Source organism: Balearica regulorum, chromosome 3 (genome assembly GCF_011004875.1).
Source record: "Balearica regulorum gibbericeps isolate bBalReg1 chromosome 3, bBalReg1.pri, whole genome shotgun sequence".
NCBI classification, from domain to species: Eukaryota; Metazoa; Chordata; class Aves; order Gruiformes; family Gruidae; genus Balearica; species Balearica regulorum.
The window spans coordinates 65,856,777-65,870,769 of NC_046186.1; the positions used below are offsets into that span (position 1 = coordinate 65,856,777).

The 13,993-nt window shown below is 36.5% G+C and overlaps 1 long non-coding RNA gene across 1 annotated transcript in view; it reads left to right on the forward strand.

The window, feature by feature from the left end:
* LOC142601005 (uncharacterized) overlaps positions 1-13,993 on the forward strand; it is a 49,758-nt gene that overhangs the window by 1,030 nt on the left and 34,735 nt on the right. The window contains exons 2-3 of the long non-coding RNA XR_012834550.1: positions 1,015-1,081; positions 2,851-2,990. This is a non-coding gene — a long non-coding RNA (uncharacterized LOC142601005). The remainder of the gene's footprint in view (positions 1-1,014; positions 1,082-2,850; positions 2,991-13,993) is intronic.

The following is a 13,993-nucleotide window of genomic DNA, read 5'->3' on the forward strand; positions in this document are numbered from 1 at the left end:
TAAAAATATCTAGTAGACATTCTGTGTTTTGGAGGGAATATCTTTCTCCATTTTTATTTGCCAGTAGAAGGGCATCCTGTCAAATAATTACTGCCAAGGAAAATTCTGATTCCTCTTACCAAATAAAGAAATGATTGATTAAAAAAAAAAAAAATCAGGATATTTCTAAAATTATCACATCTCTTTGTAGTGTGTTTGTATCTGAGGGAGGTGGAATGAAGAGACATACAAGGTAAATAATATATGAACTGTTTTCTGTGGAGTTACTTCCACTGATGAGATCAGAAAGGCTGAATGATGAGTTTTCTACTTTTTTTCCCCCTGTCTGTTTCATTTGTATTTTCAATTGGATACCTTTGGCAATTTCACTGATTTGTCTATTTGTGGTACCACAAGGTAGAGAAGGGATGATCTAGCAGATCAATTCAGTCCTTGAATGAATGTAGTTTTCTGGTAGTTGTAGGGTGGTTAATTAAAATACCTCTTTCTGTAGGCTAGTAAAGGATATGCTTGTCAGCAGAGGCTTGTGGGAGAGGTGGTCTTCAAAGTGACGGCTTGTTCAGAGCAGGTAAATCTGCCTATGAGGACAGATATTGTCAGAGTGTAGGTCTTGTGGCTTAAACTCAGCTGAACAGACATGTTAATTTTGCAATGATACAAAAGTGAGAGAGGCCAAGCCTCTTCCTCCTTCAGGGGTGGGGGAAGAGAAGGGGCTTTTTTTGAATTCTGAAACCATTATTTTTTCAAGAAATGACTTGAACAGTTAAAATATTCTGAACAGTATTCTTTTCTCCTTCTTTTCCATTCCCACATGCCTGCTACATATATCTGCCCAGCTGTGCTAGTAAATATGATAAAGTATTTTAACAGTCAACAGTGAATTACTTACCTGCAGTTTTATCAAAGAGCATAGCTGCAGAAAGTAATCACAGCTTCACATTTTGATGCATAGTGTCATATTTCCTTATAGGTTTTGATACATCATTGACTTAGTTTCATATCTCATTTCTGCAGTTTAATTGACTATTTTTTGGGATGAAGCAGATCATCTTTAAAAAATTTTCTTCTGACATGTTATAAGGTATGGTGTGATACTATCTACGTGTCTTGATGCAGTTGTGATGACTGAGCTGCACTCTGCTAATTTACAAGATCACTGGTCAGACACAGGGTGTTTTGGAGACACTCTCTCTGTTTGGACACTCTCCCTCTGTCGCAAAAAGTGCCCCATGAAATAGTGTGTCACATTCTGCTTTTTGATACATCAGGTGAAACCTGAACTTTTTTTTAAATCACCAACAGAAAAGAGTTCTGCTGATCTAAGAGAGTTCAGAATAGAGTCTTAAACCTAAAGATACAACTATTGAACTGAATCTACCTGAATCAGAAGTTGACTTTTCTTTTGTAATTAAAAAAAAAAAAAAGTCACCCAGTGTTTAAAACAAAATCTAGAACAAGTGTCTGGATATTTTCTTGTTTTCCCCATAAGATAGTGTGAGTTTTTTATATTGTTACAAAACAGTGTGACAGTTAGAGGTAGAACTTCTGATATTTGGTCTCTCAAGGTCCACAACTTATCCAAAATATGAAGGAATTTCAGTTTCTACTGTAATATAGGACTATGAACACTCTATAAACATAGAAATCATAAATCAAAATACATACTTAACATTCGCCCCTCATTCCTGTGTTGATTAGACTTCTAAAGCCATAAGGAATAATTAATCTGACCTAGTGTATAACAAGGCCATTTAATGTCACCTGGTAATGACTACACAATTTTCAATAACCTGTCTTCCTGAAAAAGCCACTACACTAGATGTAAAGACTTTGAAGAGATACTTATTTTACCACTGATCAAAAAGGATTATCTTTGGGTATTCTTGACTGGCAAAGCTTTGGAAAGGCAGACAAATGGGCAATTTCCATTCAGAATACAAAGTACCTGGGTTTTCTTGTCTTCCCCTGTTGATTTCATGTACATTGCAGCAGACATTAGCAAAAAAAAAAAAAAAAAAAAACAAAAAAAAACCAAACAAAAAACTACCCATTGAAAATACAAAATACTTAAACAAACTTGATAAAAGACCTGTTTTAATTTTAGACTGAAATTGTTTTTCTAAACTTCAGCCTGGAATACATATATAAGAATGACTTATTAGCTCTGGTTATCACTGAAGATAGCAATTTAGAACAGAAATGCTGACCTAATCTTAGCTGGAAAAAATATGAATGTCTGTACAGTGATCTGCTTGCAAAGAGTTTTCAGAGTGAGCAGAGGAATTTTGGGGCGTTAAGGTAAAGGAAATGAATGCTCTCATTTTATTAAAAAATATCAACACCTTTTTTTGCTGTTTCACCTTTCAGGGAATCTCACCAATAAACATTTCCAGCAACAAGTACACACATTCTCATGGTCTTTTGGGGTGATTCAAAATTTTAAATGATGTTCAATTGATAATTCCAGATCCATATCCACATTTTTCATAAATATCTACTGTTTAAAACCTTGGCAGGGAAAAATCAAAACTTTTCCAATTGTATGGAAAAGTATGGCCAGACTGAGACATTCATCAAAGCTTTAGTTCCCACTGACTGTTCTCCGTTTTCACACCAATTAGAATGTGACACCTAGGGTTCGTTAAAAAAATTGAAGTTTAAGCATTGTACATAAAGTTGCTTGTTGGGTTTTTTTTTTCTTCCTCACATTTAAAAAAAAAAGTTTGTTCATGTGCATCCTATCATCAACAAAATCGTACCATATATGTTCTACAGTTTTCCACCTGTGATTCATTATCTGTTAATGCTATGACATGGGACTGCAATGTAATGTGAGTTTTGTTGTAATAGGCGTATAAATACATACAACCATTAATTGTTTTGGAGCCATCATAAAGGTACCTGAGTCATCACCAGAGGACACTTTCAGTGATGCTGGCTGTCTAACTCCCATTGTCTCCGTGCCAGTCGTACATCTAAAAACTGATATTGTAAGTAATGTTATTACACAATTTTAAATAAATGAAATACAGATGACATCACCTTCAGCTCATCTTCCTGTCTTGCAGCTCCGAGTCTCTCTGTCTTCTACTGTGTGAATCTTTAAGTTAATTTTGTCACTACATGCACAATTCATGGATGTAAGATTGGTAAAAGTATAAAGTGAAATCTTCCTTCTTATCTGAAAGATCTCAAAGTCTCTGTGTGAAACAGTATTTATGCATTTAAACAAATATTTCATTCTTGAAATTAAATGAATTTCAACAGATAGCTGTGCAGAGGGATCTTCAGCTTCACTTGTCTTTCTACGTAACAATGCTGAAAGTAATGATTTAAATGCTTTCTTGATAAATTTAGGTCTGTCTAGTTCTCCTAGGATCCTCTTTCACTTGTCTTGGCACATGCTTTAGAGAATGCACATTACATCTTTTACTTAAGAGGCAAAAAAGCCTTTTAGAAACCTGTGGACAGGTATTCATTTTTCCAGTTTTGGCACGACAGTGTTCAGTTATGGCTTTTTGCTCTTTCCTGCAGTCAGCAAAGGCTTCTGGCAGAGGGAAAATCAAGGAAGTTCTTCAATCTAGGAGAATCTTCTTTCAAGAGGATAAATTCAATCAGAAAGTCACAGAGCAAAACTGACACTCAAGATTGTCATTTCTGCATGCCCAGATGTCTTCAGGCAGTACTTCCTGCAGAGCCGTGTGTGGACAGAAGCTCCACACACAGAGTATAACACAACCAAGCTTTGGGCTTTCCCTTGAAGGAAGGAAAAAAATGTATCAGCTCTTCATTTTCCTTGTACAGTATAGATGTTGTCATAATCTCTAAGACACTGAACATGCAGAATTCTTATAAATTTCTAATTCCTTTGCTTGTAGATGGGAATAGAACCTTTAGTCTTCACAGTATTTTCTGTGCTGATGTTTGGATTTTTTTTAGAGGGGCCTGCTTTGACTGCTTCATACTTTCCTGTTACTTATATTACTGAGAAGAATGATAGATTTCTTAACTTAAATAATCTGAAGTATCGGTGCTACTGTCTGGCAGGAGTCATTGATCCTATTGTACTGATAAATGACTGTGGAGCTGCGTAATCCAAGGCTGCCAGTGTATCTGCAGTACCAACACCTCCTTTGAAATGATGCTAGAACATGGGGAAGACGTGTTAGCCTCCTTCCCTGGAGCTATCAGTCTATATGTAATCTCGTGGACATGAAAAATAACAATTTTCCTTTGGCACTGACTTTCCCATGAAACAGAATAATTAAAATGCAGTTGATGATAGGTGATTGAATAAAGATGCAGGTCAAATGCCAATGTGTTGAGTGTCACTGTAACTTTCTGAGGACTGTCGGTGTAAGGAAACAGTAGTATTTCCTAGGCTGCACTATGAAGGCTGCTGTGCTCATTCCACAGATGATACAGAAAGAGTTACTGAATTCCTATTTGCTTTATATCCATTTCAGTAGAATTTTACTAATTTGTAATTCCTAAATCTTGTAGTCTGTGGAAAGCAGGCACTGCATGGTTATACAGCTGGTCTATTATCTACATATAGCATATGCATTTTTCCTCAGGTACTGAGAAGTGGTAGTTATCACTAGATCTGTTTGTGGCAATTCAAATGCAGAAAAAAGAACCCAAATGCCATTAATGAAGTCATACTCTTCAATTGAAAAATGTCCCCCTGTTTTCCCTTTCATGAATTCAGTTTTTGTCTCCTTTGCTGCACTGCGTCTGTTTGTGCAATATTCAGTATCCATAATGAGTTGTTAATGAGCTGTCAATTATGAATGCAATTTATAGACAAGAGAGATTGAGGACTCGAGGTACTCTTTCAACAACTAGTTCTGTATCTGAGTTCTCCTCCATGTATAAATATACGCTGTTTCTGTTACAGTATCTCTTATACTAAAATCATAATCTGAGTCACTCTGAATGTAGTTACACATTTAATGAGTTTCCTTTAATGATATATTGACTATATCCTGAATATTGCAATGAACAAAGACTACGGTATAATGAAAACTCTTTGTTATACCAAGAGCAGACTCAAAGAATTATGCTCATTAAGCTGTGATCCTGAACCAATGAATTTAATGGGAAATTTGCTATCAAATTCAGTATGAACAGAACCAGAACCTAATTTCTTAAAGGCATTCAGAAATATGGTCTTTAATAACAGTTTTGTAATACATCATGATACAAAGAGAATTAGCTACAAGCAACCTAATTATACCGGAGAATGAATTGGCTAATGCGTTGTACATATAGCTAGGACTCCCCTATGCACAAAACTTGAAGTGATTTGAATAGTTCGGGGTTTGAGGGTTTGGTTGTTTGTTTTTTTTTTCACCTTTTCTGTACAGTCAGGAGTAAGTGAGGCACAGATGCTAAAGCAAAAGTCAAGATTATATATGAACAATGGCAGAAATGAACCCAGATCTCTCAGCCACTAACCCGTATAATCATGTTTGAACACAGCAGCAAACCCTAGTATAAGAATGGGCATCAGGTGGACTGTGCACTCATCAGGCAAATGAGGTCTAGTCACTCCATTACCATTAATTACAGTTTAGTGGTCTGAAATTGAGGCAGCTCATGAAACAGAACTTCTTATGAAAAAACAAGTTCATAGACAGATTACCTTGAATGAACCCTGAGATTTTATGAGCCCCATTCCTTCTCTGAGTAGAGGAATTCCAGTATGAGCTTTTGCCATCATAATAAACTTAAATATTTATTAGAGATTGGATAGAGCTGCTTTGAGAGAAATCAGTTACTGGTGGTTAGCAGAGAGGACTCTGAGGTCCTAACTTGGTTACTTAAGGCATGAGATTTAGCCCTCCAAACATCCAAAGCAGTCAAATGTCAACTGGGTGTGTTGTGCTTTTTTTCTATTTATTTTATTTTAATTGATATCTTTCTGCTGGGCTAGGAAGTGTTACTTGCGCACAGTAATTTTCCAGAGTTGCAGAACTAGAGATTTTATTTATATTTAATTGATTGTTTTGCACTAGCTGTAATCACCCATGCTGAAGTTTTGGAAAAACTTGGTGCTTTTTCTCCTGTCAGAATCAACATCTGGCAAGAACCAAGGGTACGGAGGCTTTCAAATGTTTGCTCTGAGTTTGAGAAATGCAGCTGTGGTACTGTACTTACAGCCCTGCATTGCTCTTCTGAAACCTGGGGGAAAAAAAAGGGGGGGGGGGGGGAAAGCTGTTTAAAATCATATGACAGGTTATTATTTTGTTTAATGTGAAATGTTCATTTGACAAGCTTATTGAGCTTGATTTGTGTACAGAACCCTTCTGCAAATCTACAGTCTATCTGATTTCTCTCCCCCCTCTTCTTTGCTCCCCCCTCTGCCCCTAGCACTGACATCAACCATTGTGCCATCTGAGGAAAAAAAAAAGGCACCTGGAGTATTAAAGTGATTTAACCAGTTTGATTTATGTTAATGGTACAGAAGAGAATATTTTTTGGTCCTCAAAAACATAACAGGCAATTGATGTGCCATATTGCAGTATGGTTTTAGCTATCAACATGTCAAGATTTAGTTTTGCTGTTAACATTTTACGATTTAGAAGGCTATAAGAATATGTGCAGTGTAGCAACAACTCGGGCATCATTCCCTCAGCTATATTTATTGGGCTTTCATTTTTTCCTTTTATAGAAGAAATTGAAAAAGAAAAAGAGGAAGGGAAAAAAGACAGACATTTTCTGTCTTTCATTTTCTTCATTCTGTCAAGTTGTGAGAATAAAGAAAAAGAAACCTGACTTCTAATGGTTTGTTTTCAGACCAAAGTATATTCAGGGCAGAAGAATTGAAATGTACAGTTTATCGATTTCTCACTAATCTAAAGATAACCTGTGCATAAACTGTAGCTTCATTGCTTCTAACCCCTCTATTTATACCTATAGCTGAAAGCTGCATGCTTACCATGCTGTGGAGACAGTGATCTATAGAAGCCAATTGTCTGAAAACTGGAGGTACCATGTGCAGCATACATGGTCATATAGAATTTATTTTCCTTCTAGACCTTCATTTCCTTCTACTTCTCCTGTGGAAAATCAATAAGATGCACTTCTTGGTGTGTAAGTGGGAAACTAAGTTTTTCATACTAGAAGAATGTCACAGTGGCTGGAGCTGCTAAAGTAAGGTCTAGATTCCTCTGTGAACTTTAGTGGGTATTTTACTTCCCCCAGGTTTTTAGTTGTTGCGTATTGAATAAAAATTATTGCTGACCATTTAGAATTGGGACTGCAAAGAAAATGAGGCACATAAAAAACTGACTTTCACCTACTGAAACTTCCATGCTTAAACTTCCAAATTAAAAAAAAGCAACGTGAAATATAAGTAGTAGGAGATAGTACAAATTTTAGAAAACATTTCAAACTTCTTTCCATGTACATTTCAAATTTTCAAACTCAATGTCAGGAAGGTATTGAAATTCTCTGTGAAGGTCTAATTAATACCTTTTATTTTTCCTGTTGCTCTGAGTGACAAAGAAACGTCTAGTGTTCAGGACATGAGACCAAGAACTCTATCTTCCCAAAGCTGTGTGAAAGGATGTGAAGACAGTCTGGAACTTTATAGAGGCAGACGAGGAAAATGTATGCTCCCACTACATGTTGCTCTTGTCTCAAGGCATTCTGCTTTTCATGTCAACAGTAGAAAGAAGGACATATATACATACTTGGGTCTCATCTGTTTCACAAGGGGCTCCGCTGAATAGAAAACCAATTAAATGTCTTTTTAATAATTTTATTAATTTCTGTCCTTCAATTTCATAAACAATTGAACATTTTAAAACATAGCAACTTAAAGTTATATAGCACCACAGTTTTCCTCATAGCTTCCACTTTTGATATTCTGGAGCTCAGTTTGGCATGTACTTATCTGCTGTTTATTTTACTGTCGTTGCCTTAAATTGCCTTTGGTTTCAGAGGACAGAACTTTTTCTCTTCAGTGACGATGGTTATGTTGTATTTCTTTTACGTGATAATCAAGGGGCTCGATCTGTTGTCTACAAGAGGAAGATCTGCGCAGGCTCAAGTTGCATTTTCCATCTTCCAAGAGAGTGAATCCCTTTACACTTTTTATGTTTCCCTTTTAATCTGAGCTGTTGTCCAGCTGAGCTGCTTTGGTGAAATGCTAAAAAATTAGGAAAAGCTACAGAAATCTGTTCCTACATTTGTGCACATAAAATCAGGGCAAATGCCAGACCTTTTGCCTCTGATCAAGTTTGAACTGTGGAACCCCAAAAAAACCTTTCCAGCTGCCAGGTCCAGAGGCATGGCTTCCACGTTGAACGGGACCTAGACATGTGCCACTCCTCAACTTCTTCTTTCCCATTCTGTGGTTTTGATCAAAGTCCAAAAGCATGGGCTAGAAGGATGGTCAGGAAAAAAAGACTTTCAGATCCTGTCAGAGAGCAATTGTTCCCTATGTCTTAATTCTCCAAAGGTTTTATCTACTGAGGATATTGCAAAGATGAATTATTTACCTTTGAGTCCTACTGTGGTGACAGCAATATCACAAAGAAGCCTATTGATAAATAAATATTATTCTGCTGAGTGAAGAGACTCTGGAATAAATAAGGTCAGAACTACACAATAAATGGGAGGATAAGAAGAAATATTGATTAGCTGCTCATGAAGAAAGAACCAGTCATTTTGTGCATCGTGTTGAAAAATACTGGGTAATTACCTAATTAAAGATTGTATCACCAATACGCATAAACAGCACAGTTGAATTAATAATGTACAGGGAAAATTCTGATGTCAAAGCAGATAAATATGAAAATGCTATAAAATCTGTGAGGATTTTGCTATTGATATTGATTTTGTATGGGAGATATTCAGCTCCCACAGTGATGTACTTTGATTTACAATCCAAAGTAGAAAAAACCTGATTTCTAGCATTTTTTGTTATTTAAGGGATTAACTTGCCATCCTTAATGTTCCTTTAATACAGTAGTATCTTCTGAATGCAGAAGAGTGTACACAGTCTTTTATTCGAAAAATAATTTGTATGGGGAAAGGTAAAGTAGGCCATGCAGGTTTGGGTTTTTTTAATAGAAAAAAACCTGGACCCTTGTAGTTATTTAACATTCATGTTTACTGTAAAGAAATTGGTTTACCTGGACTCAAGTCTGTGTATAAAGAGGGGAGTTGTATGCGGGTAAAATGATCTGCTCCTTATAAAGCAACAATACTGCCCTTTCCCGCACCTCCCAACTCAGCTGATGCTTAGGTTAGAAAGGCACGATTTTTGGTTGGTTCATTGTTTTTGGAGTATATGTTGTCGTGAGGCAGGCTTTTCATAATACCTTTTGTTTATTAAAAAAAATAAAATGACTCAAACACGTCACTCAAAATGGAGTTAGTAAAACATCTGAATGGACCCAGATGACACAGTTGAGATTACAGTCAGGCTGGGTACAAAAGTGGTATGATCTAAATTTTAACTAGAGGTCTGGTTTAATTCCAGCTCAGCACCATGTTTTGGTATCTTCTGTGTATGAAAAAAAAAAATAGAAAAAAAGGTAGGTACAGTAATTTAGAGAAGTTCTTATTAACAAAGTGTTATTCTGTATGGAAATCAGATTGTATGTTTTGACTTTATGCATGAGGTTTGGTACCCTTGGGTATTCTTTAAGGAACAGAAGCAGCTGATTTCTTCATTTGCAAGCCAGAAACCTGACAGCCACAGATGCGAAGTAGTCCAGCTTAAGGTGTGAAAGCTGTTTTATGAAGCCTGAATCCAGGCAATTAAGCAGGTTCCCCTCCTGGTAGGCTGGTATTTAGCCAGACTGTCAGTACTGACTATGCCGCTCTAGGAACAGAAAGGCAGACTGTGATAGACAGAACACCTGAAGCATTTTCTTGAGAAAAAAATAAAACAAATAACTAGGAATTGAGATTGCATATTATTATAAATGCATTTGTGCCTTTGGTTCCTCGATATTTCCACCAAGATCCTTAGAGGTATATTGCACAAATGACACAAACAGGTTGGAGTGTGCAAACTCTCGGTGTACCACATAAAACAGAATCTAAACTGAGGTTATTCCTGAGAAATAAAGTTGTTTATCCAGAGATACATGAGTAATGCAGGGCAAAACAATCTACCTCAATCCACCTCCATTTCATTCCTGCTTATTAAGCAAACAATTGCTCAGGTTAATGTGTGCTTTGATAATGGATTTGTGTGTGTAAGAGCTATAAGTTTAACCTCTGTTTTCTGTAATCCAGTGTGTTTGTTTTAAACATGTATTAGTCTTTCCTGACAAAAGCATTGAAAAGTTAGCATTCATACCAGGCAGCACTTTCTGATGGTTGTTCTTGTACACTGCGTGGCTCCTAAACCCTTCCCCCTGCCTTTGGCCCTGGGTCTGAATGTGTACTTAGAATATGTTCCTCTCTGCTCTGATATATAGGAAAATGCTCTAATGAAAAAGTCTGGTGGTGTTATGCCAATGTAAAACAGATGTAGGGCGTGGAGTACCACTAATGAATTTAAGGCCTTGATTTTCCATCCAACTTAACCTTTCCACTTATACTGCACGTCTAATATTACACCTCATAACTTAAACCTAAGATTGTGAGCACAACTGTTCTTACAGTGCTCCTGATTTTCTGAAGTCTTGATGTCTGAGTTGATGCACTGCCTCAAGAAATAAGACTACATGCTGTGGTTTAAGAAAAGGACTTGCTCACATGCAGTGTCATCTACTGGGGCTAGCCCTGGTCCTGGACCATATGACAGGTGAGTGCTGGATTGCACAGCAAATGGGCACAAGATTATGAGTGTGGAGGGTGTCTTGTTCCTCGTGCTGACCCTGGCTGGGGGACACATTCCCTGACCACAACACGGGGGGTGTAACTCTTCTCTTATTCCAGCCTTCTGCTGCCAGTGTGACATTTGGCTTCCCAAAATGAGACAATGACAATTCTGTGCTACCCCTACTAACATGGCTTGATGTGGCCTCCATTACAGGGGAAGACATGAAGTAAGGGCCTTCAAATGAATCATTGAAGGATAGCTGACCGATATGCATTTAATTATTTACCTTGTCTAGGTGATATCTGGTACTAAGGCAAGTACATGACTCCCAACACCAGAGGTTAAAAAACCCTGAAGTCTGAAATACTAGAGAATAAGTATCCATGTTTTCACCTGGCAGGCTTTCTGATAATATTAAAAACCACAGTCAATTAAAAAAAAAAAAAAGAAAAGAAAAAAAAAGAAAATACTTAAAATAAAAATTAGGAAAAAATAAATAAATGGATTAGCTGTGTGATATAGCAGACAGAATGTAGTCTAATACTGTCTCATATTTTCTATATATTTATCTGGAGTCCCCCCATAAACCTCCTCTGAAATAGCCTGAGTCAATTCACCCGTGCAAGAGTCTATTGACAAGCCCATTCAGTTTCAGAAGAGATGAGATAACATTTTTAGATGTTAAGATGTTTGTTATCTGAATAGAAATGGATCATTTAGCAAAGCACGTACATCATTTTTATTGCAGTCTTTTTTTCAAGAGCACCATAGTGGGTCAGAACTAGCATATACTTTTCCTGTCAGATTAAGGAGTTCATTGTTTCAAAGGACATTAGAACATAGTTTACTAGTTCTAAGATAGTTTCTGTTACATATTTTAGAATGTCTCTTCTTTTGAAACACATCTAACAAACCTACCATTCTCTTACCCATACAGAACATTCTTTTCTGGACATTGTTTTTGAAAGAGAACAAGGAAACCTGTTGACTGGCTTTCAAGGAAGCTTTATTTCTGTGCTGGGAATTCATTGAGGACAGACAAAAATTTGATGGTTATTGCTGACAGCTTACTCAACCATCTTAATGTGCATTACAAGCAACTGATGCCCTCTATGTGTATTACCTCCTCTTCATGAGCAGCATGTTTTCGCTGTATGAAGTTCAGTGGACATTTGAAAGGATGCAGCTTACATATTGTCCAAATTATTTTACAGTTAATACATATGGCAAATGAGGGGTGTGGTGTCAGACAGCATTTATTACTGTGGTTGACATCTTATTTTGAAAATGAAATGCAATATGAGCCTGGAAACAAGTTGGACAAACCTCTTACAGGTTGATCTTGCTACTCAGAAGTCTTTTTTTTTAGAGTGAAATCATTGTTATTGGGGACCTGTGTAAATAAGCACCTTGAGGAACGATAGCCATGGTGACTCACACTTACCCAAGAATGCTACATCGTCATCTCCTAGTCTGAGATTTGAATAAGAACAATCAAGCAGCAAAGCTCGTAGTAGAAAAGACTGCACTTTGTGATGACTTTAATACAAAATATGGTTTAGTAATAGCAATGTCTGAACTGCTGGAAACCTGCAACAGATCTTTAGAGAGTATAAACTGGCATTGTTCCCCATAGCGCTCTGCCGCTGTAAGCCAGCTGAGGTAGTGCTATTTTAACTTTTCTGTTGCTTGACATTTTCCTATTTTAATTGTGTAACCTCTGCGTTGGACTGTATTCTGGCATTAAAAGCCTCGCCATCCCCCTCTTTTGATTGCTGCTTTTTAAAGCAAGAGGAATAAAATTAATTGCCTCTGATCCACCACAATGGTAATTACATAGTCCCAACTGGGACCTGACCAAGGATGAACTGCTGTTGTTGCTTTTTGGCTGGAGACACTAAACAGGGATAATAGAGAAGTATGTCTGTTACAGCACACTGGTTGTTTCCTGCAGAAGAGAATGATAGAAGTCTATTGCTGTACAATTAGAATGTAGCATTTGCAGGTTGCAACAGCATCCAACAAAGACTGAGATGAAAACAAAACAAAAAAATCCATTGTTGTATATCTCACTTTGCTAAGTGTATCAGTGAAAATGGTTGGCCTGCTGCCTCTTTACTCCTTGAATCTTCATTAAAATATCACACTGGTATTACAAACCTAGCAAAATTATTAAAAACACAGCTGGTACACTGTATGGCCTTAGAAGAGAAAATGAAGCGGTAATGGTAAAAAAGGCCGGGAGAGGGTAGGAAATGCTAGCATCCCAAAGGTGCCACAATCACTGTATTTAGAAGCAGTTGTCTATTTGTTATCTCTTTTAGAATCTTAAATAGGAAACTGATTGAAAGTATTAATGTCTTTATATATAAAAGGTATATACATTCTACCTTCAATTATTTCTACAGAGAGCACTAGGAAAAGAAACTTTGATAGCAGATAAAATGTGTGTGTTTTACACTGCCATATTTCAGGAAAAATAAGAGGAATTTTGCTGATCTTTAAAAAACCCTAACACTATATTTAAACAGAAAAAAACATGTCTTTAGTAAGTATTGTTAAGTGTAAAATTAATGTATCACATTGAGATAGGTCTCTAAATTTGTGCTGCTGACTTAGAAATGGTTAAGCTATTAAATAATAATACATTTTATTTAACTTTCTGATTTCTGTACCTTCAGAGTACAATTTTTTGTATTGAGCAATGGTGGTCAGGCAAGTTTTTTTTTTCTTTTAAAGCTGATTTTCTAATATGATCTATTGACTTAATCTAAGCCTGTGAGACTTACCATTAAATTACAAGGTTGAGCAACAAGAATATAAAAAGCATTGTCCTGACTATGACCAAAACTGGAACAGTTTCTTCATTTAGCTCTGTGAGTTTTGCAAAGAAGCTTTACACAAAGAATATATAAGATGTAAATGATGGCATGAAATTTCTTGTTGGCATCTAGTCTTCTGAGAAAGCACAATAAAACACAGACATCAAAATGCTTCTATAGCTGAACTAAGGCTTTACATGACATAACTGCATGTGTTTGCAAATACATGCCCTTTGAAGATCTTGGTTTGGATTAGTTAAAAATCTATTAAATGTATCAAATTGAAGGCATTCAATATGATGTTCAACACTCTATATGGAAAGAGTATGGTGAAATTCCACAAAAACCTTCAAATTATTGTGTAAATATGACCGAAGTT